General features: G+C 40.0%; 1 long non-coding RNA gene across 50 annotated transcripts in view; it reads left to right on the top strand.

The window, feature by feature from the left end:
- LOC103348141 (sterile alpha motif domain-containing protein 1) overlaps positions 1 to 22,381 on the top strand; it is a 115,549-nt gene that overhangs the window by 37,026 nt on the left and 56,142 nt on the right. For 10 of the 50 annotated variants that reach the window (XR_011389578.1, XR_011389596.1, XR_011389570.1 and 7 more), the window contains one exon: positions 5,015 to 5,257. The exons of 39 other annotated variants lie outside the window; for them this stretch is intronic. This is a non-coding gene — a long non-coding RNA (sterile alpha motif domain-containing protein 1). Of the gene's footprint in view, positions 1 to 1,680; positions 5,258 to 22,381 lie in introns of those variants that run through there. One more of the 50 variants, XR_011389588.1, reaches the window with a different exon arrangement.

Genomic DNA, 22,381 nt, shown 5'->3' with positions numbered 1-22,381 from the left:
TGAGTACCGTTTTCTAATTTTATTTGTTCAATAGACTAACAGTTTTTAATTATTTTCTTTATTGAGAAAGAGCTATTCTATTATACACATGGATGCTAAACATACCACATTTCATTGAGTTCTACACGTTTCTTTGTCATGAATCTTGTCGTGCTTAAATTATTTTAAATTGTCGTACAAGAATAATGATGCAGTGTATTGTGGAAGAGTATACTCTAAAGCAGTTTTATGAAGTCTCTTTTTCAAATTAAGCATATTTGGGAATTCCCCATCAACTTACCTTTGAAGCTCTGTGCATAAAATACAAAATTTTTCCTTCATACTGTGAAATATAACAAATTATTTGCATATACTTGTGGTTTAGGCTACCAGAAGATCTGAGAGTTAAGCTAATTTTAGTGTTTGATTCATTGCTCTTTTTTCTCTTGGTTAGTAGTTACATATTTATTTATTTATATCTGTGTGTTATACACTGTCATTATTTAACAGGGTCTTTGATCAGTCAGTGTATATGAAACTAGATTTAAATGAAAATTCTAGTATTTCTCTTATTTGAACTAATACAATGAAACATTCAAGTGACCTGCTTTCCAGCCTTACAAAAAATATATATACTTGAATTTTTTAAAATCTGTATTTATTAGAAATGTAGTTTTTTTGATGAACATGTGCTTATTAGCTTTAAATTTCACAGAATTGAATAAATATTAAAATGTCTCCATTTTTCCCTTTTGTTTAATATTTTACCATTTGTTATTTAATTGTATTGATGGTGAACATAGTACAAAGTTGGATTTCTCCATTAACTTTTTGGTATATTTTAAAATTAAACTATTTTTCTATTAGGTTTGGAGATTTGATATATTTTCTCACATTATTTGCTGAGAATTTGGCATAAATTATTCAGTCTTTCACATTTCTTTTTATTTTTCTCACCTTATCTGTTCTCAGTAGGAGAATTTTGTGGTGCTGAATGTCTCCTTTAGACCTTAATGAATGAAAAATGTCAGTTAAATTGAGGGAATCTATGATATATAATGGAGGGTTTTTTTTTTTTAATGATTTTTATTTAGATGAGAAGTAGAGCCACAGACTGAGAGAGGAAGAAACAGAGAGGTCTTCCATCTGCTGGTTTACTCCCCAAATGGCTGCAATGGCCAGAGCTGGGCAAATCTGAAGCCAGGAGCCTCCTCTGGATCTCCAGCGTGGGTGCAGGGACCCAAGCACTTAGGCCATATTCCACTGCTTTCCCAGGCCACAGCAGAGAGCTGGATAGGAAGTGGAGCAGCTGGGTCTCGAATCAGCACCCATTTGAAATGCCAGTGCTACAGGCAAAGGCTTAGCCCATGATGCCACAGCGCTAGTCCCTATAATGGAGTTTACCTTTTAGTTATATTTATTTCAGTTTGTAGAATGATTTTTATAGATAAATGTCAAAGCATTATGTAGTGGAAAATATTATGCAAAATTATAATAAACAGCCATGTAACCTATTTCTATTGTAATGGCTTAATATTGAAAGTTTTGTTTTTAACTAGAAATATTCTTATTTTTAAATTCTGGGTCAAATTAAAAGGTGGGACAGGTGTTGTGGTGCAGGCATTTAAACTTCTGCTTGTGACATCTACAACCCACATAAGACTGCCTGTTTGAGTCCTGGCTACTCTGCTTCCTGTCCAGCTTCCTGGTAATGCATCCTGGGAGAGAGCAGATGATGGCTCAAATGCTTCTACCCCATCATCTATGTTGGAGATCTAGCCCCTGGCTTCAGCGTGACCCAGCCATAGTAGCTGTGAGCACTTAGTGAGTAGATGGAAAAGTTTTCTCTCACTGGCTTGTTCTTTGTCCCTTTCAAGTAGATGAAAATAAACATTTTTTTTAAAGTTTTTAGTTTTAAGCTTTTTTTTTTTTTTTTTAAGATTTATTTACTTTAAAGGCAGGGTTACAGAGAGAGAGGCAGAGGCAGAGGCAAAGAGAGAGAGAGAGAGTCTTCCATCTGCTGGTTCACTCCCCCAGATGGCTGCAGTGAGTGGAGCTGGGCTAATCCGGAGCCAGGAGCCAGGAGCTTCTTCCGGGTCTCCCATGTGGGTGCAGGGGCCCAAGGACTTGGGCCATCTTCTACTGCTCTCCCAGGCCATAGCAGAGAGCTGGAACGGAAGTGGAGCAGCTGAGTCTAACTGCGCCCATGTGGGATGCCAGCACTGCAGGCGGCGGTGGCTTTACCCGCTATACCACAGCACCGGCCCCAGTTTTAAACTTTTTAATTTGAGCTACCAGTATATTATTGAAAGCAATGGTATTTCACATTTAGGATTTCTATATACGTATAAGTGAAGATTATTTAATTTTATAGAAAAGACTTTTACCCCTGGGTATTTTTCACAGTTTAGTACACAGTATTCCTGTTAGGCTAAGTAACACTGTTCCATGAAGTAAGGTCTTAGAAAAAGAACCTGTTCAGCTACTGTCTTGAAACTATCCATGTACAATTATAACTGGTTTAAAAGTTCTGACCTTTTCATTGCTTGCTTCAAAATAGTTCTTTAAAGATTATTAAGTTATGTTCAGTAATTGTCCTTCTGTCAAAAATTATTTAATAGCAGAATTTGGGCTGCTTTGTTTTTTTAAAAGTAATTTGAGAAACTGCTTTAGTCACTTGTTCTCCATGCAAATTTTATGAGCTCAAATGCACCAAGGGGCAGGGGGAGGATTTTCATAAGGTTTCCTTGGTTGGAAAATGTACAAGGTACCTAAAGGTACACAACTGCCTTTAGATAGCCCCATCATTTATACACTGTTATAAGAAGTTTGCTCCCTCAACAGGTTATCTGTGAAAATTTTTGTTTTAGGTATTATATTTATATTTAATAATATCTTGCTTAAAATGATCACCTGTGTATAGTCTATAGCACAGTTAATGTTAACCAAATACTGAGTTACTTTCAAGATAAGATATAAGTTTGAATGAGAAGGAGTTTGGGGACTAGGCAATTGTTGGTCTCAGACATGGGATGCTGACATTGCAAGCAGTGGCTTAACCCTCTGTGCCATGATGCTGGTCCCAGAGGTCCCAATGAGAGTTTGGCACAGTGATTGAAGGTGTCACTTGGAATGCAGCATCCTATATGAGAGTGCCCAGGTTTGAGTCCTAGCTCTGCTTCTGGTGCAGCTTCTTGATAAAGCACACCCTGGAAGGCAGGAAATAATGGCTGAAGGCTTTGAGTCTCTGCTATCCCTGGGATGAGTTAGGAGCTCCAGGCTTCAGGTTAGCTCAAACCCAGCTGTTGTGGACATTTAAGTGACCCAGCAGATGGATATGTACTTGCCTGTTTTCTCTCTCTCTCTCTCTCTCTCTCTCTCTCTCTCTCTCTGTGTGTGTGTGTGTGTAAGAAAAACTTTTTAAAATAAAAATGAGATCCTTTCTCACTGTCAGTGCTTCCTTAGGAGACGGTGCAATGGTAAGAACATTATTAGAGATAAAGGGTGTAAAGATCCTTTTTCTACTCACACACCACTTAACACATCTCTGTCACCAAAATGTGTGGGGGATATATCCTCACCAGTAGTCAAGCAATCCTTTCTACAATTATTCCAGTGGGCACCAGCCTGTCCTCTAATTCAGTATGATTCTGATACTGCTTATGCTGGAGATAGACTGTGATCCACTGACAGATACAGGTTGTGGCCCATGCTTCTAACCTACCAGCTGTAAGTCAGGGTTCCCATAATCCCTCCTCAGGTGTGGGTAGTTTCCTAGAGCAGCTTTCATAATTCATGAAATGACTTTACTTACATTTTATGCATTTATCATAAAGGATGTCAAAATAATTCAGATTGACAGACAGATGGAAGAGATACATAGGGAAGGGGCATAGAGCTTCCATGGCCTCTCCAAGTATGCACCCCACCTGCCCCGGCAGGGTGCCTCTGTATGTTCAAGCTATCTGAAAGTTCATCCGAACCTTTTTGGGTTTTTATGGCGGCTTCATTATACAAGGAGGATTGATTAGTTCATTGGCCATTGGTGATTACCTCAACCTAGGACCTCTTCTGTCCCCTCCCCTTCCCAATTTGAGGAGTGGGGCCAAAAGTCCCAACTTTAACAATGCCTTGGTCTTTCTGGTAAATAGCTTCCATCCTGAAGCTATCTAGGTGCCCCCAGCCCCAGGCCATCTGATCATCATACAAGAAAGACAACTTGTCACTCCAGAGATTCCAAGTGTTTTAGAAGCTTATGTCAGGAAACAATTGAAGACTAAATATATATTTCACAGTGTCACAAACATACTCTTGAGAATTACATAGAGCTCCAATCTAATTTGGGCTCCATCACTTGCCATTTGTGCAACCTTGAATAAGTTGTTAGTTTCCCTGAATAGTTCTCTGGTAAAGAAAAAAGTAATTGTGTCAGGTTGTTATGAAAATTAGATAGGAGAGCTATGTGAAGGACCCTGCACAGTGCTGGTAACAAAAGTGTTTGGTAAGTGCTACATTTTTTGCTCTCAAGATCATAGGAGCTCCCTTAATGTCCCCCAAATCATAAAATGTGTATCCTAGTCAATCTTAAAAGTCATCTACCTGGGGCCAGTACTGTGGCATAGTGGGTAAAGCTGTAGCCTGCAGTGCCAGCATCCCGTATGGGTACCAGTTTGTGTCCTGACTGTTGCACTTGCGACCCAGGTCTATGCTATGGCCTGGGAAAGCAGTGGAAGATGGCACAAGTGCTTGAAACCCTGGACCCACATGGGAGACCTGGAAGAAGCCTTGGGCTCCTGGCTTCAGATTGGCCTGGCTTCAGCCATTGCGGCCATTTGGAAAGTGAACCAGCAGATAGAAGATCTCTCTCTCTCTCTCTTTTTCTGCATCTCTGTAACTGTCTTTCAAATAAATCTTTAAAAAAAAAAAGTCATCCACCTTGGAGCCGATGCTTTGGCATAGTGGGCTAAGCCTCTGCCTGCAGTACCAGCATCCCATATGGGTGCTGATTACTGTCCTGGCTGCTCTTCTGATCCAGGTCTCTGCTTATGGCCTGGGAAAGTTGTGGAAGATGGTTCAAGTGCTTGGAACCCTGTACCTGTGTGGAAGACCCAGAATAAGCTCCTGCCTCCTAGCTTCAGATCGGCCCAGCTCCAGCCGTTGCAGCCATCTGGGGGGTGAACCAGTGGATGAGTGGATGGAAGACCTTTATCTTTCTCTGTTTTTCTCTCTGTAATTCTACCTCTCAAATAAATAAATCTTACAAATATATATATATAAACACATGCCAGTCTGTTCATTAAAAAAAAAAAAGTCATCTACCTTGAATCTTTATGGTAAAGTATTCCTTTTAAACTGAATGTATCTATAGTACATTTTTTTCCCCTAAGGAAGTTAAATTTCTTTTTCACAGAAGTGTTCACATCTTTAGCTTCAAACTGAACAAAAAAAGATAAATAGTATGTATTGTTTGGTTTGTATGAAACAGTAATTAAGTAAGTCTCAGTCAAAGCAGGTAAAAGATCCCCAAGGACTAACATCAGAAAAGGTGATAGCACTCTGACCTCAGAATCAGCCCTTGAGGCATATGGATCTGACTGAAAAGCTCATGAGAGCATTTAGGTATGGAAAGCCAAGATACTGTGGTAAAAAATGATCTACATGAAGGATCTCTGTGAGTGAGACCCCAGTGGAAAGAAGGGGCCACAAAGAAGGATGTACTTTTCTCTGAAGGGAGGAGAGTTTGGCTATGACCCTGTCTAAATATTGACAGTTTGTGGACTCAAAAGGCTTCCATAGTCTTGGTAGCTCATGTCAAGAGCCTGGGGTGATCACTGACATCATATATAAGAATGAAATTGTTAAATCAACAACAGGAGTTACTGTGCACTTGCTCCACATACAGGACCTCTGTTCTTAATGTGTTGTACTCTGAGAATCAACAGTGAAACATGTCTTCGAGCAGTACTTTATACTTTGTGTGTCTGTGTGGGTTCAAACTGTTAAAATCTTTACTTAGTATAGAGTTGATCTGTATATAAAAATAAGTAAAAACGAATTTTAATGAATAGAATGGGAGAGGGAGTAGGAGGTGGGACGATTTGGGGGTGGGAGGGCAGATATGGGGGGAACAACCGCTATATTCCAAAAGCTGTGTCTTTGAAATTTATATTTATTAAATAAAAGCTTTCAGAAAAGAAAAGAAAAGATGAACCAGAGTGCCTAAAAACTTTAGTATGGGCCAGGCCATGCAGGAGTGTTGTAACAGCAACAAAGGTAGATAGCAAGATAGAAGTTAGAGTTAGTGCTCTGGGCAGACCAGAACAGGTTATATTAGAGAAGTCTTCTAAAACTGTGTTGGACACACTGAGATTTGAATTAATCCTTCGTATTTATTTCTATTTGTAACAGGTTGAGTAGGTAAAAACCAGTGTTCATAGAAGTTGACAAACTGTTTTGTTTCTCAATCTTTTCATGCCATTGCTTCTAAAACACTGATATTTATGGTGAATATCTTGTTTTAAATATCACCTAAGCAAATTAAATCATATTTCCTTATGCTGCAGTCACTTAATGACTTCATCCTGTGGTGAGTTGGCATGTGATTTGAGATAGCTCTCAGTGCTAATGGACTATTTGAAGGAGTTAAAGACACAAAGACAGTAACATTTTCAGGACAAAAGTGTACATGCAATAGGCCCCTTGATAGAACAAATGAGAACGCTGTTTTTTTAATGACCTTTTGCTAATGCGTTAAGCAGTATGACCTCATATCCTTATATGTAAATGAAAGTGTCATAGTCATTTAAGTTCTTTTTCCTCTGTGATTCCACCCAGTTATTTGTTTTATTATTGGTGTATGTCAGTAGAGCACAGTATTTAGTAGCGTGAGTTCTAGGTTAAAGCATCTAGATTCATTTGTAAAATGGGTTTGGTTTATCTCTTAAATCTTATTAGGATTTGATTAGATAATCCAGACAAGTCAGCATAGGCATTACCTGGCATGTATCAAACACTCAGGAAATATCCCATTCTTCAAAACCCAGTTCAAATGTTGCCTTTTTTTTTTTTTTTTAAGATTGATTTATTTATTTGAAAAAGTTATGGAGAGAAAGGAAGAGACAGAGATCTTCCAAGAACTTGAGCCATTCTGCTACTTTCTCAGGCCATTAGCAGGGAGCTGGAGTGGAAGTGGAACAGCCAGGACTCAAACTGGAACCCATATGGGATGCCAGCATTACAGGCCATGACTTAACCCGCTGTCCCACAGCATTTGGCCCATTAGCTGCTGCTTAATTTATTTAGTGGTTATAACATATGAGCCTTCATTTCCTATGAGGGTTTGGGCCAGGTCATTTCCCAGTTACCGTATTTTAAAGCAGCCTCTGAAAATCCTCATAACTTCTAATTTCTCCCCTCCCTGTTCTTATTGGACTTTGTCTTTTTGATAAATATTTTCTTCCAGCATTGTTTGATGTTTTCCTCATTTGATTTACTTTTTTAAAATGTCTCATGTAATGACTGAATTAAGCTGCAGTGTAAGTAGCAGAAAGCCCCACAACAGTAGCTTTAAAAAGATGGGGGCTCTTATAGAGTTCCCAAGTTGGCTTTGGGGCATTGCCACCATTACATCCTTAAAATAGATGGCAGGAGAAGTCAGAGGCCATGTTGCCCCTGTCAGGAAACTCCCAGCTTGTGGCTTATTTGCCACAACTGTATTTTATGAATGGTTCCTAATCATGGGGGTCTTCAAAAGGTTCATGGAAATGTTTTTGGGTTTAAAAAAATGCATGGATTTCAGAAGGGTTTTGCCCCCAAATAAATTTTTAATTCCTTTTTTCCACAAATTTTTTTTTATTTGACAGATAGTTAGACATTGAGAGAGAGACAGAAAGATCTTACGTTGTTGAAAGATCTCCCCAAATGGCTGCTGCTGCTGGAACTACGCCGATCCGAAGCCAGGAGCCAGGTGCTTCCTCCTGGTCTCCCATGTAGGTACAGGGGCCCAAGCACTTGGGCCATCCTCCACTGCCTTCCTGGGCCACAGCAGAGAGCTGACTGGAAGAGGAGCAGCTGGGATTAGAATCCGGCACCGTAGGCAGAGGATTAACCAAGTGAGCTACGGCGCCGGTCCCCTCCACAAATTTAAAGTCCCTTTGTAGTTATCTTGCTGGGCACATTGTCACTATGAACAAGAAGTTTGGTTTGGATCATTGTTCTGACTCTTAACAAGTAGACCTTTTCAGGCATTTAAGTTGCCACTTTTCCTAAATCTCAGAGGATTTAGGAAGGCTGTAAGGCTGAAGAACACCAAGTGTAGATAACATGTCTGGAGATGAGCTCGTTTTCAGGAATCTTGCTGACATGGTGGACTGTACTAAGTCATCCTACCATCACCGTACCATAGGTCCAGATTCAGAGATGACAGAGAAAACAGAAAAAAAAATACACACACACACATGCTATTGACTACACACACACACACATGCTATTGACTACAAAAGAAAAGAGGCAATTCTAGCTGCCAGAAATGAGAAAACAGTGGTACAGTAGTCACCTGAGGAGCTAAAATTGCACTGCCCAAGGAAATGGTCACCTTGGCTATAAGCCAGGTGGTCTGTGGGATTTTTTAGAGCAAGAGATGTATCCTGACAATACAGGGAGGGGCAGGGGACTGAGGCCTACACAAAACTAAGACCCCAGAAGGTGCTGCAGTCTCAGGAAAGGGGGTAAGCAGAATTCTACCCAACAGTCCAGGGAAACAACAAAACTGAACCCAAGACTTTGAGCTAGAAAGGAAGATTTCCCTGGGAAACAGTTGAAATTCAGTTTTACTGTCAGAGTACTCATGATGTTTCACATCTGTGTAGTGTATCAGGTTAAGTGTTTGCTTTAATGAAACCACAAGATAAAAGTGTCTCTGAGGCTTCTAAGGTAATGTTATTGGGGAAAGGAATTGACTGGTATAAATATCAGACACATTTGAAGAAAATTTCTTAAAACAGAGGAATAAGTTAGAGAACAACTAAAAGTGGCAAAATGAAAGTAAGTACGTGGATGATGTAATGTGCATGTATAGCTTAGGAGTTTAAGGAAAGAATAGAAGGGACAAGGCAATTAGGAACTACCTAAGGTGATTACTCACGTGCAACTCTTGGTGGACAAGGGTACTCATTGAAGGCTGGGGCAGGGTGATGGGTTGCATTGTTAGCCATAGAGCATGTTCTGCAAGCTCAGCAAAGTTGCTGTCCTCAGTGAGGTGCCACCTCGCCTGAAAGCTTACTCCAAAAAGCAGTATTCTGTTACTCATAACAAAGCCTATGCTCATGTCTGGACAAGAACCATTAGTCCCCCATGCTGAAGGGTGAAAAGTACAGGCCCAGCTGGTTCACTGGCCTGTTCCTGCAAGGATGAGGAGCATTGCTAATGGCCAACCTGAAAACCTTCACTTTCACTGTTGGAGACCGATTGTTGACATTTATAATTCTAGTTAACAAAACATTAGTGTTACCATAAAAGTTTCTGACATTTAAAATGTAAGTTAAACACTATATTGATTGAGGATATAGAAAACAGCGCCTGGAATTATTTACACAGGAATATAGGTTCTGTGATTAGAACATTGGACTGTTCTTTGTTGCTAAGAATACTAGCAGGATGTAAGTAAGGATTTTATATAATTTACATAGCATGCTGGAATGTTTTAAATATAAACTAACAAATATCTTTGTTGGAAGTGATGAAGTTTATAGAATTGATTAAAGCCATATCAAAAATGACATTTGCCTCCAGAAAGAGAACCAAAGTAACAGTGCTTACGCTGTTAAGATTGTATTTTTCTGTCAGATGGAGGGTGTCCAGTGCAGACAGTACAAGGTTAGTTGGATTCTAGACTTTTTGGCTCTGTATGTTTCATTATCTTTACCATGTGACTACCACAGTGCTCACACTTCAGGTAAGGGGCAAGGACCAAGAGAGACTCTGCAGATGTGATGATGAGAACTTGAGGGGAACGTGAGACTTTGTCTCTAGAAGGCATCCACGGAAGGATGTTGAAAGGAGAAATCAGGAATAAATGATTAATGCAAATGGTAAATATGTAATTTAATGAATCAATACTATTAAATTCTGGTTTAAAATATCTGTGGAATTAAAATATACCATACAATAACAAGTCAGGAAGGGAAGGTAAATGGAGTTTATGTAAGTGGTAAAGTTAATACTTTTATTAGACTATAAAGTCAAGGGTACATATTCTTTAAGTGAAGCACCAAAAGAATAATAATAGAATTTGTGCTTAACAATAGAGGCACAAGTATTAAAAGAAGGCAAGAATAAAGAAAGCATATGAATTGGGTCAGATTTACAGTTGCAAAACATAAACCCAAACACATTAATTGTGAGTAATTCATTACTTGAATTGAAGTTGAAAAATTACCGGGCTGAAAATTAAAATACTGCACGCTTCTTACAAGATACTTAAATATAAGCACACACAGGTTGAAAGTAAGTTCATGGCAAAAGTTACATTAAGCAAGCAATAACTGAGTGAGAACTGACTATTAGGAGCCATTGTTGTGGCGTAGCAGGTAAAGCCACCACGTGCAGTGCCGACCTCCTATACAGTTGTTGGTTCAAGTCCTGGCCGCTCCACTTCTTACCAGCTCTCTGCTGTGGCTGGGAATGCAGTGGAAGATGGCACAAGTCCTTGGGCTCCTGCACCCACGTGGGAGACCCGGAAGAAGCTCCTGGCTTCAGATAGGCGCAGCTCCAACTGTGGTGGCCATCTGGGGAGTGAACCATCGGATAGAAGACCTCTCTCTCCCCCTCCCTCCCTTTCTCTCCCTCTGCCTCTCTGTAACTCTCCCTTTTCAAATAATAAATAAATAAATATTTAAATTAAAAAAAAAAACTGACTACAGTATTGCCAGTCAAGGATATTGAAGGTAAGAAGCCTTACTGGAAATACAGACTACTAATAGCAATAAAATTAATCCACCCAAATCATATTGGGAGGGGTGGAGATATATATATATATATATCCTATTGGTTCTGTCTCTGTGGGGAACCCTAATTTAGGATATAACTAAGATTTTCTTATATTACTATTATGAAGTAATGTGCATACATTTGAAGTTTCAGGGTATTGCTATTTGGTGTTTTTTTTTTTAAGTATGTACTGCTCAAGCAAGCAAGCATGGGATAATATTTTTTAAATGTGTATTGCCAACTGTATTTTATCAAATCTGAGCCTGCTTTTAAAAATCTGGGAGTGCAGACTCATAGAATGGCAGATGTCCTAAACAGCACTCTGGCCTCAGAATCAGACCTTAAGGCATGCGGATCCGGCTGAAAAGCCCATGAGAGTATTTCAGGCATGGAAAGCCAAGACACTCTGGCAAAACAAACAAACAAAACTAAATGAAAGATCTCTGCAAGTGAGATCCCAGTGGAAAGAACAGGTCATCAAAGAAGGAGGTACCTTTCTCTGAAGGGAAGAGAGAACTTCCACTCTGGCTACAACCTTCTTTAAATATCAGTCGGTGAACTCAAAAGGCTTCATAGCCTTGGAAACTCATGACAAGAGCCTAGGGTGATTACTGATGCCATAAACAAGAGCGTCAATTTGTTAAGTCAACAACAGGAGTCACTGTGCACTTACTCCTCATGTAGGATCTCTCCTTAATGTGCTATACATGGCGATTTAATGCTATAACTAGTACTCAATATTTTTCACTTTGTGTTTCTATGTGAGTGCAAACTGTTGAAATCTTTACTTAATATATGCTAAACTGATCTGTTTATAAAGAGAATTGAAAATGAATCTTGATGTGAATGGAAGGGGAGAGGGAGTGAGAAAGGGGAGGGTTGGGGGTGGGAGGGAAGTTACTGGTGGGGGGGAAGCCATTGTAATCCATAAGCTGTACTTTGGAAATTTATTTTCATTAAATAAAAGTTAAAAAAAAAAATCTGGGAGTGGGCATTTTAGCCTAGTGATTAAGACACCTGTCTCCCATACCAGAGTGCCTAGGTTTGATTCCCAGCTCTGGCAAAATTAATTTGAGGGTTGATGGATTTTTAATATAAGACCAACATGCAAGAATCAGAGTTTTCTTTTTCTTTCATTCTGTTTGTAACTCTAATATTTAAAAAGTTTTATTCACAATAAGATCATAAGGGAATTAATGCATCCAACAAAAATGCAAAAATTGTTAAAAGGAAACCAAAGAATATTCTACATTTGAGGTCCAGAAGAATCAATATACTAGAGCATCAGTTATCCCCAAATAATGTAAATTTATTGAAATCCCAGTCAAATTCTCAACAGAAATTTTTATGGAATTTAATAAATTAATGTGGAATAATGGCTATGACAATTTTTTTTTTAAGGAAGAATAGGTGAGGGGGAACCTATTATACAAAAGCGTTGAACTTCTAAAACTACAATAATGAAAAAGCTGTACTGGTGTGAGGCTAGACACAAATCTGTAATACAGAAATAAATGTGAGAACTTGATAAATGACAGAGTAGAGAAACAAATTTAACAAATACACTAATGTAATTGTGTATCCATATAGAAGAAAAAGTGAATACATCCCTTTTCTCACACCATACACAAAAAGAAATTTGTGGATTAGAGGCATAAATCAGGAATGAGAATCTCAAACTATTTTAGAATACAGGAAAACTGATCCAATGTAAGAAGGAATTGTTGAGTGTGACACAAAGTATGAACCATAAAGAAAAATACTGATCATCTGAGTATTAAATTTAGAAACTTAAGTGCAAATAAAAACACTAAATATTAAAAGGCAAGCAATGGACTTGCAAAGAACTTAGAATATATCCACTAGAACTGACAAAGGAAGTGTCCAGGAGGTATGATGGACTAATTAAGGAGAGGAAAAAAGAGCAATATGTGAATGAGAACAAAAGGGAACACAAAAGTGTTTTAGCTCCCCTGTGGTCAGGGAAATGCAAATCAGTAGAACTAGGTAACAATGCTGAGGATTGGCAAAGATGCTGAGAAAATTCTGGACTCATTTTGTAAAGTTGAAGTCAAACATTGCTTATAAAAGTAGTTTAGCATGCCTTTTTACAACACTAAAACTCTGCACCGTGTTTAGGGTTCCATATTATCACAACACTAGAAGCTTGTAGGCACTTGGAACAGGGAGACAAGACTGAATGCCCTTTCCAAAAACTGGAAATGTTTCTACTGTAAAGTGAAACTTTAACTCTACATGGAACAAATTCCATTGTAAGGCTACTTCAAAAAGTTTTGGAATTCTTGTGATTTTTATTCATAATACACATCTCCACGAACTTTTTGAAGATTACTTATACACATGGATTTTAAATATTTTCACACAAAACTTATTCTGTTTTCAATAAACTTTTGGAAATACCTTTGTATTTTAAGTTCAGCTGCATTTGAAGATATTATCAATAAAATTGATAACTACCACAGTCTATTACATTGGTTATATTTTGATTTTAATCAACTAAGGCATTTTATAACCTTGACATTCAGAGGTTACAGTTCAGATTAGAGGAAAATATGTCGAATAAAAGAGTTTGATGACAGAGAAACCAAGATGGTAGAATAGGGAAGTCACTCACTGCTCTAGTCTAGGGGAAAATAGAAAAAGTACAGAGTCCAATCTCAGGGAAGAGTTAGAGAGAAAATGGCAGAGGAAACTCCACGCAGATTAGAGAGACACAGTGGATCTATGTGGAAGGTGGGGACATGCACAGCTCAGGACCCAGCAGCCGAGAGCCTCAGCACCAGCTTTGGAGAGTGAGGTGAGATCAGACTGCAGCAGTCCAAGCCACTGGTGCTAACAGCTGTGGGAAGAGTCTGGGGTGAGTATGGCTTGGAGCTCCACGGGGGAATAGTGTACTTGCCAATGTAGAGGGAAAAGTGGGGGGTGGGGGGGACACATTTCTCTCTCCCCAAGTGGTGCAGTATAACTAGCAGAGGGAGAGGAGGTGCCATTTTGAACATGTGTAACAGCTGTGTAAACTTGTGTCTGTGGGCTGAGCAAGCAGCCAAGCAGAGACACTTGAATCTGGGAGAGTTGACAGGGCTAGGTGCTCAAACTGGAGGAGCCTTATGTGCTGAGACTGAAAACACTGGCTGTGTTTTAGGGTGCAGGGTGTTGCCAGGTCTTTGGATAGTCACTGTGGGTGGCTCCACACAAGCTTGGGGCTCCCTGATTCCCTGGGCATTGCTGTGAGATGCATACTCACACTGAGGACTGCACAGATCCTTTGGTTCTTGTGGCAGTGTGAATGGGGCTAGTGACCAGGCATTGGACTCCTTGGAGGAGAGGAGGTGAGCATGAGACTATGCCAACAGAGCAGATTAATCCTCCCCCGTGATTAAAAAAAAAAAAATCAGCATGCGCAATTTGGGAGTCAACTTGGACATTCTCCTCAACCTAAAGCACTGAACAGAGTTCCCTGGCCACACCCAGCACGCACCTCAGGGTATTCACTGGAAGGGCAGACACTCCACTAATCTACAGAGGAATAATCTGAAGATGAAAGCCATCCTGGGGTGGGGGTGGGGGTAACCAGCAAGTGTCTCCACAAGTGCCCCCCAAAAAACACAGCAACTCAAGAAACAAGAATAAGGAAGACAACGTAATGCCTCCAGAGGAACACAACAACACTTCAGTGCTAGACTGTGAAAATGAAGAGACTGAAGAAATGCCAGAAACAATTTAAAAAAGATTGAAGAAATGCCAGAGATAGAATTTAAATAAATTGATTGTAGGATTACTTAGAAGTAATCAGGGCCGGTGCCGCAGCTCACTAGGCTAATCCTCCGCCTTGCAGCACCTGCACACCAGGTTCTAGTCTCGGTCGGGACGCCCGATTCTGTCCCAGTTGCCCCTCTTCCAGGCCAGCTCTCTGCTGTGGCCAAGGAGTGCAGTGGAGGATGGCCCAAGTGCTTGGGTCCTGCACCCACATTTGGAGACCAGGAGAAGCACCTGGCTCCTGCCTTCAGGTCAGCGTGATGCGCTGGCTGCAGCGCACCGGCCGCGGTGGCCATTGGAGGGTGAACCAATGGCAAAGGAAGACCTTTTTCTCTGTCTGTCTCTCTCTCTCACTGTCCACTCTGCCTGTCAAAAAAAAAAAAAAAAAAAGAAGAAGAAGAAGTGATCAGAAGCCAATCCACAACTTAAAGAAATCCATACATGACATGAATGAACATTTTTCCTATGAAATTGAGATTTTATTTTTTTTTATTTATTTTTTTGACAGGCAGTGTGGACAGTGAGACACAGAAAGAGAGAAAGGTCTTCCTTTGCCGTTGGTTCACCCTCCAATGGCCGCCATGGCTGGCACACTGCAGCCGGCGCACCGCGCTGATCTGAAGGCAGGAGCCAGGTGCTTCTCCTGGTCTCCCATGGGATGCAGGGCCCAAGTACTTGGGCCATCCTCCACTACACTCCCGGGCCACAGCAGAGAGATGGCCTGGAAGAGGGGCAACTGGGACAGAATCTGGCGCCCCGACCGGGACTAGAACCTGGTGTGCCAGCGCTGCAAGGCGGAGGATTAGCCTAGTGAGCCACGGCACTGGCTGAAATTGACATTTTAAAGAGAAATCAAAATGAAATGTTGGAAATGAGCAATTTAATAGATCAAATAAAAATGTGGTGGAAAGCTTTAACAACAGACTCAGTGAGTCAGAAGAAAGACTATCCAAGTTAAGAAAAGTCTCTGAAAATTTTATCATATCAAAAAATAAATTAGAAAACTAAAAAACTGTGTTGGAGATTTATGGGATACGGGTCTTAGGAGGAGTTCCTGAGGCTATGGAAAGAGAGAATGGATTAAGCCTTTTTAGTGAAATAATTACAGAAAACTTCCCTAATTTGGAGAAAGAGATGTCCAAATACAAGAAGCACATCAAACTAATACACATGTCCAAAAAGATCCTCCTCATGACATTTTTTAGTCAAACTCTCCCCAGTAAAACATTTAAAAAAAGATTCTAAAATGTGCATGAGAGAAATGCCAGATTACTTTCAGATGATCTCCACTTAGACTCACAGCTGACTTCTCATCAGAAACTCTACGGGCTAAGAGAGGATGGTAAGATATATTCCAAGTCTTAAGAGAAAAAAACCTGTCGACCCAGAATACTGTACCCTGCAAAGCTCTCATTTATGAATGAAGGTGAAATAAGACCTTCCATAACAAACAGAAATTGAAAGAATTTGTCACCAGTTGTCCAGCCTTACAAAAGATGCTTAAGGATGTGCTACACACAGAAACATGGTCATCACTATGAAAGAAAGTGAAGGCAGAAAATCTCCCAGTAAAAGTACAGAGGAAACCCAAAGTAAACAATAGAAACATTTATGGAAAAATGGCAGGGAAATTGAACCTACTCTGGTTTTTCTGTAGTTCCTTAGATTTCAGAATATCCTGTTACTGTGAATGTAGCCACATATTGAGGCAATCTGGTTTTGAATCTTTTTCAAAAGAAGACATTGATTATATTGGACCATCGTGTTTGTTCCTTCTCTTATTACATGCCATTTGTGTGATGGCAATGTTAAGTCTTAGTTCTTATGCCTTTGGGCAGAAGAGTACATCAGTTATTTTAAATGAATTTTTCCCTGTCTTTGAAGCTCAATCTGTGTTGTTGCCACAAAAGAAAATACTTGAGTTTGCATTACTTGAATATTTGAAAACTGAAATTGATAAGGTACGTTATGTAATGAATTAGGTTTTTATTTCTGGATAAAATTAGAAATAAAGATTTAAACTACTTAAAGGATGAAAATAATGATAGTGCTTATAAGCACTGTGAACTCTTTTGTGTTTGAGGCATCCAAAATGTGAGTGTTTACTAGGTTTTTCGCCTACAATCCTGCTCTTCTTTTCTGTGCTTTATGCCTTTGCTGTTATTATTGATATAAAACAGCATGGTTAAAGTATCATATCTGTTCATTATGAATCCCATAACTTTTTTAGTTAGGAAAAAAATAGTGTCCAAAATATTGTTAGTATCCTTTTTTTGTTGTTAATATTTTACCTACTAATGTTATTTTGGATACCTTTAATCATTTTAATAAGGTATCTATAAAAATGTACAACTTAGATACTGTATTTGAACTAGTTAGTGAAGAGAAAGGAAAAAAAAAACTAGGTTATTGATACTCTAGATGTTCCATGAGTTAAATTTCAAAAATTTTAATAAAGAAACTTTCAGAGATAGGTTGAGACCCGACAGTGTCCATTAAACCAGCTCCTGTGATGTGGAAAGGAACCCTGGAAGCAGTGGTGGGCATGTGAGGGCATTTATTTGCCATGGTCGTGGATGTGGTATGCTTGCACTTAACTACAGGTAGTGACACACTGACATTTTTTTGCCCAATAATCTGGATTAGTGTCCTGCACTTACCTGTACTAAAATAAATATATATTAGTAGAATCTGCAAAGAAGAAACTTTATGACTGTACAGTATTTGGGAGCCTTTGTACAGCTAGGTAAAGTTTGCATGATACAAAGTATTTGGATTTTAAAATTTACTATTATAAGGAAGAAGATATAGCATTATTCCATCTGCTTATATCATAACTTGCTTATTGAGTTTTGGAAGAAAAAATATGAAATGGGTAATTATCACTGCATTAGCTGTAATGTTAAATTCACAAATTGTAGCATGCTTAAATTTGTTTCTCAAATGTGAACCATAGTAGTCTAATGCTGCTTTGTATGTACTGTAAGTGCTACAAATAGTCTCAGCACTGAACATGTATTGACACCTCTCAAATGATTGCAACCTTTGATGTAGGTGTTTTGATATGCCTCAAAAAATGTCTGTCTGTCTGCAAATTTGCTAATCTGTTTGATAATGAAGATACTTCCTGTTCTTTTGTTGTTGTTGTTCCACATTTTCATGTTTAAATTTGAATTTTTACTACTATTAAGTATAATTTGTTCAATGATTAAGATGGAGTTGTCATGAAGAAACTTAAAAACAACCTCATTCATGTAACTGCTTAAGTAAAAACTACATTTTTGTTCTATATTCATACACTTAGTTTTAATGATTTATTATTTGAGAGGTAGAGTTACAGAGAGGGAGAAACAGAGGGAGAGGTCTTCCATCCACTGGTTCACTCCCCAAATGGCCTCAACATCTAGAGCTGAGTCAATCTGAAGCCAGGAGCCAGGAGCTTCCTCCAGGTCTCCCTTGCTGGTGCAGGGGCCCAAACACTTGGGCCATCTTTCACTGCTTTCCCAGGCCAAAAGCAGAAAGCTGGATCAGAAGAGAAGCAGCCAGGACATGAACTGGTGCCCATAGGGCTGCCAGCTTCGCAGGCGGAGGCTTAGCCTACTATACCACAATGCCGACCCCCATACACTTTTATTTATTTATTTATTTTTTGACAGGCAGAGTGGACAGTGAGAGAAAGAGACAGAGAGAAAGGTCTTCCTTTGCCATTGGTTCATCCTCCAATGGCCGCCGCGGCCGGCACGCTGCAGCCGGCACACCGCGTTGATCCGATGGCAGGAGCCAGGTGCTTCTCCTGGTCTCCAAATGCGGGTGCAGGGCCCAAGCACTTGGGCCATCCTCCACTGCACTCCCTGGCCACAGCAGAGAGCTGGCCTGGAAGAGGGGCAACCGGGACAGAATCCGGCGCCCCGACCAGGACTAGAACCCAGTGTGCCAGCGCTGCAAGGCGGAGGATTAGCCTAGTGAGCCGCGGCGCTGGCCCCCCATACACTTTTAATAATACGTATTTCTGTTTAAATATAAGTGATGATTTTTTAAAAACGTATGAAAGGAACAACGACAAAAAGAAACAATTTGACAATAAAAATGTTTGCTCTCTTTATACGAAATAGCAGAAAAACACAACAAAGCAGTTTGTAAGTTTGTTAGATTATATGAGATGCTCTGATTTCTTTAGACCTGTGCTTTAACCTATTAATATCTATCAAGGATTTTGTGTGAGATCTCTAGATAAATTTAGTTTCCTTAATAAGAAAGACTGAGATTTTATAATCCTGCATCTAAATAAATACTTTAGGGGTCTAATGATTAGCATTATAGACTGATTGCTTTTTAATGAAAATCATGTATTTTATATACTTCTAATTCCCTATTTTTACGTTAATGTGATATTAATATAAAGAGAACAGAGTCAGTGTAGTTTATAAGTATTATAAATACGATTCTAAGAATGTAATGATATTCCCTTCCTTCCCTTATTCCTTTTCTTTCTTCCCCTTCCTTTCTTTCTTAGTTTTTGAAATTATATATATATATATTTTTTAAAGATTTTCTTTATTTTATTTGAGAGGTAGAATCACAGTCAGTGAGAGAAAGACGGAGAGAAAGGTATTCCTTCCGTTGGTTCACTCACCAAATGGCCACAACAGCTGGAGCTGTGCCGATCCAAAGCCAGGAGCCAGGAACTCCTTCCCAGTCTCCCAAGTGGGTGCGAGAGCCCAAGGCCTTGGGCCATCTTCTTCTGCTTTCCCAGGCCACAGCAGAGAGCTGGATCGGAAGAGGAGCAGCCAGGACTAGAACCGGTGCCATACGGGATGCCAGCGCCGCAGGCGAAGGATTAACTACTGTACCACTGCGCTGGCCCCAATATATTTTTAATTTACAATATAGTCAAAGGCTTAATAATCCACTAAATAAAGAGTTCAACAAGTAACAAGGCTGTAGTTCAACAGGAATATAGGCAAGCGTTATAAATAACAATCAAATGAAAAGATGACCAGTTCACTGCTAGAGTAGGTTTTTTTTTTTTTTTTTTGACAGAGTGGACAGTGAGAGAGGTAGAGACAGAGAGAAAGGTCTTCCTTTTACCATTGGTTCACCCTCCAATGGCTGCCACAGCCAGCACGCTGCGGCCAGCGCACCACGCTGATCTGAAGCCAGGAGCCTGGTGCTTCCCCTGGTCTCCCATGTGGGTGCAGGGCCCAAGCACTTGGGCCATCCTCCACTGCACTCCCGGGCCACAACTGCCGGAGCTTTGCCAATCCGAAGCCAGGAGTCTCCTCCGGGTCCCCCACATGGGTGCAGGGCCGAAACACCTGGGCCATCTTCTACTGTTTTCCTAGGCCATAGCAGAGAGCTGGATCAGAAGTGGAGCAACCGGGACTAGAACTGTCCCACATATGGGATGCCAGCAGGTAGAGGATTAACCTACTATGTCTTAACCATCGGTTTGACAAAGATATATGATAAAGTTTGACAAAAACTATTTGCAAAAATACTGATACAGACATTTCTTTGTTATTTTTTAATCTTTTTTATTTTTAATTTTATCCCCCATATATGAGAGAATATGTGGTGTTAGTCTTTCTTTGGCTTATTTCATTCAACAGATGTTACATCCATTTTGCTGCAAATGGTAGAATTTTATTTTTTATATCCAATTAATACTCCATTGGGTCTGTGTGTATCACATTTTCTTTATTCATCTGATGATGGACACTTTGGTTGATTCTATATTTTGACTGTTGTAAACAGTGATGGTATAAACAGAGTGGTGAAGGTATCTCTTTGATATAACATGTTCATGACCTTCGGATATCTACCCAGTGATGGGATTGCTGGATCATATGCCAAGTCTATATCTAGTTTTTAAAGAAATCTCCATTCTGCGTTCCACAGTGGCTGTGCTAATTTACATTCCTACCAGCAGTGTATAAGTGTTGCCCTTTCTGTACCTCCTCACCAGCATTCATTACTCTCTGTCTTAGATTTTAGCCATTCTGACAGGGGTGAGGTGATATCTCATTATGGTTTTGATTTGAATTTCCCTGATGGCTAGAGATGTTGAGCATATTTTCATGTATTTGTTGGCCATTCATATTTCTTCTTTTTAAAAAAAGATTTATTTTGTTTATTTGTTACAGAGAGTGGTAGAGAGAGAGAGGGAGAGAGAAAGAGGGAGAGAGAAAGAGGGAGAGAGAGAGAGAGAGAGAGAGAGGTGTCTTCCATCCACTGGTTCACTCCCCAAATGGCTGCAATGGCTGGAGCTGAGCCCATCTGAATCCAGGAGCCAGGAGCTTCCTCTAGGTCTCCCATGTGAGTGCAAGGGCCCAAGGATTTGGGCCATCCTTCACTGCTTTCCCAGATACATTAGTAGGGAGCTGGATCAGAAGCAGAGCATCCAGGACTTGAACCTGTATAGGATGCTCACACTGCAGGCCAGGGCTTTACCTCGCTGCACCACAGTGTTGGTCCCCATATTTCTTCTTTTGAGAACTGTCTATTGAGGTCTGTTGCCCACTTCTTAACTGGATTGGTTGTTTTGTTGTTGTTGAGCTTTTTAAGTTGCTGATATATTGTGAATATTATGTCAGATAGCTTGCAAATATTTTTCCTCATTTTGTTGAATGTCTCTTCACTATCAATCATTTCCTTTGCTGTCCAAAAGCTTCTGAGTTTGATAACATCTCGTTTGTCTAGTTTTCCTTTTGTTGCCTGTGCTTTGGGAGACTTATCTAAGAACTCATCACCCTCACCAATGTCTTAAAGTGCTTCCCTTACATTTTCTTCCACCAGCTTTATAGTTCTGAACCTTTGTGGTTCAATAATATGTCATGTATTTATCCAATGAAATTACACATGGTGTTTCTTTTTAAGATATATTTACATATTTGGAAGTCAGAGTTAGACAGATAGAAATCTCCATCTGCTGGTTCCCTCCCCAGATGACTACAGCTGCCACCGTTGGGCCAGGCCAAAGCCAGGATCCTGGAACTCCAGCTGAGTCTTCCTTGTAGGTAGCAGGGTCCCAAACACTTCTGTTGCTTTTCCTAGGCCATTTTCAGGGAATTGGATCACAAGTGGAGCAGCTGAGACATGTACCAGTGCCCATATGGAGTGCTGGCATAGCAGGCGGCAGCTTTACCTGCTAAGCCACAACACCAGCCCCTAAGAGTTTTTCTTACAGTGATGTTTGAAATAGGAAAAGTAATTTGATGACTAGTTGTAGAGTCCCCAAGTTCAAATCCAGTCCTTGGCCCAGGTATTAAAGATAGTTTTGATATGAGCATTAAAGGGCTGACTTAGCAGGTCTGGGGTATTTTAAACCCTGCACATTTCCAAAGAAAAACTGGCCCTCAGTCTGCTCCCTGTAGGTCACCCCTAAGCCATCTTGCCTGATACAAGTGCCTTTTTTTACCTGGGAGGTTGGGTTATACCACGTATTATATGCTAACTGATTATGGTGGGGGCATTGCATCTCACAGTATCAATTATCTCTGGGGGAGCTGGAAACTCAGTACGTAAGGTTAGCTGTGTGGGGTCTCCATGCCAATGTGACTGACCCCCAGTAAAATCCTGGGACACTAAGCTCAGCTTCCCTGGTTGAAAATATTCCAGGGACCAGTGCTGTGGAGCAGTA

The sequence above is a fragment of the Oryctolagus cuniculus genome, chromosome 6 (genome assembly GCF_964237555.1).
Source record: "Oryctolagus cuniculus chromosome 6, mOryCun1.1, whole genome shotgun sequence".
In the NCBI taxonomy this organism is placed as follows: Eukaryota; Metazoa; Chordata; class Mammalia; order Lagomorpha; family Leporidae; genus Oryctolagus; species Oryctolagus cuniculus.
This window is presented reverse-complemented; position numbering and strand designations above follow the sequence as displayed.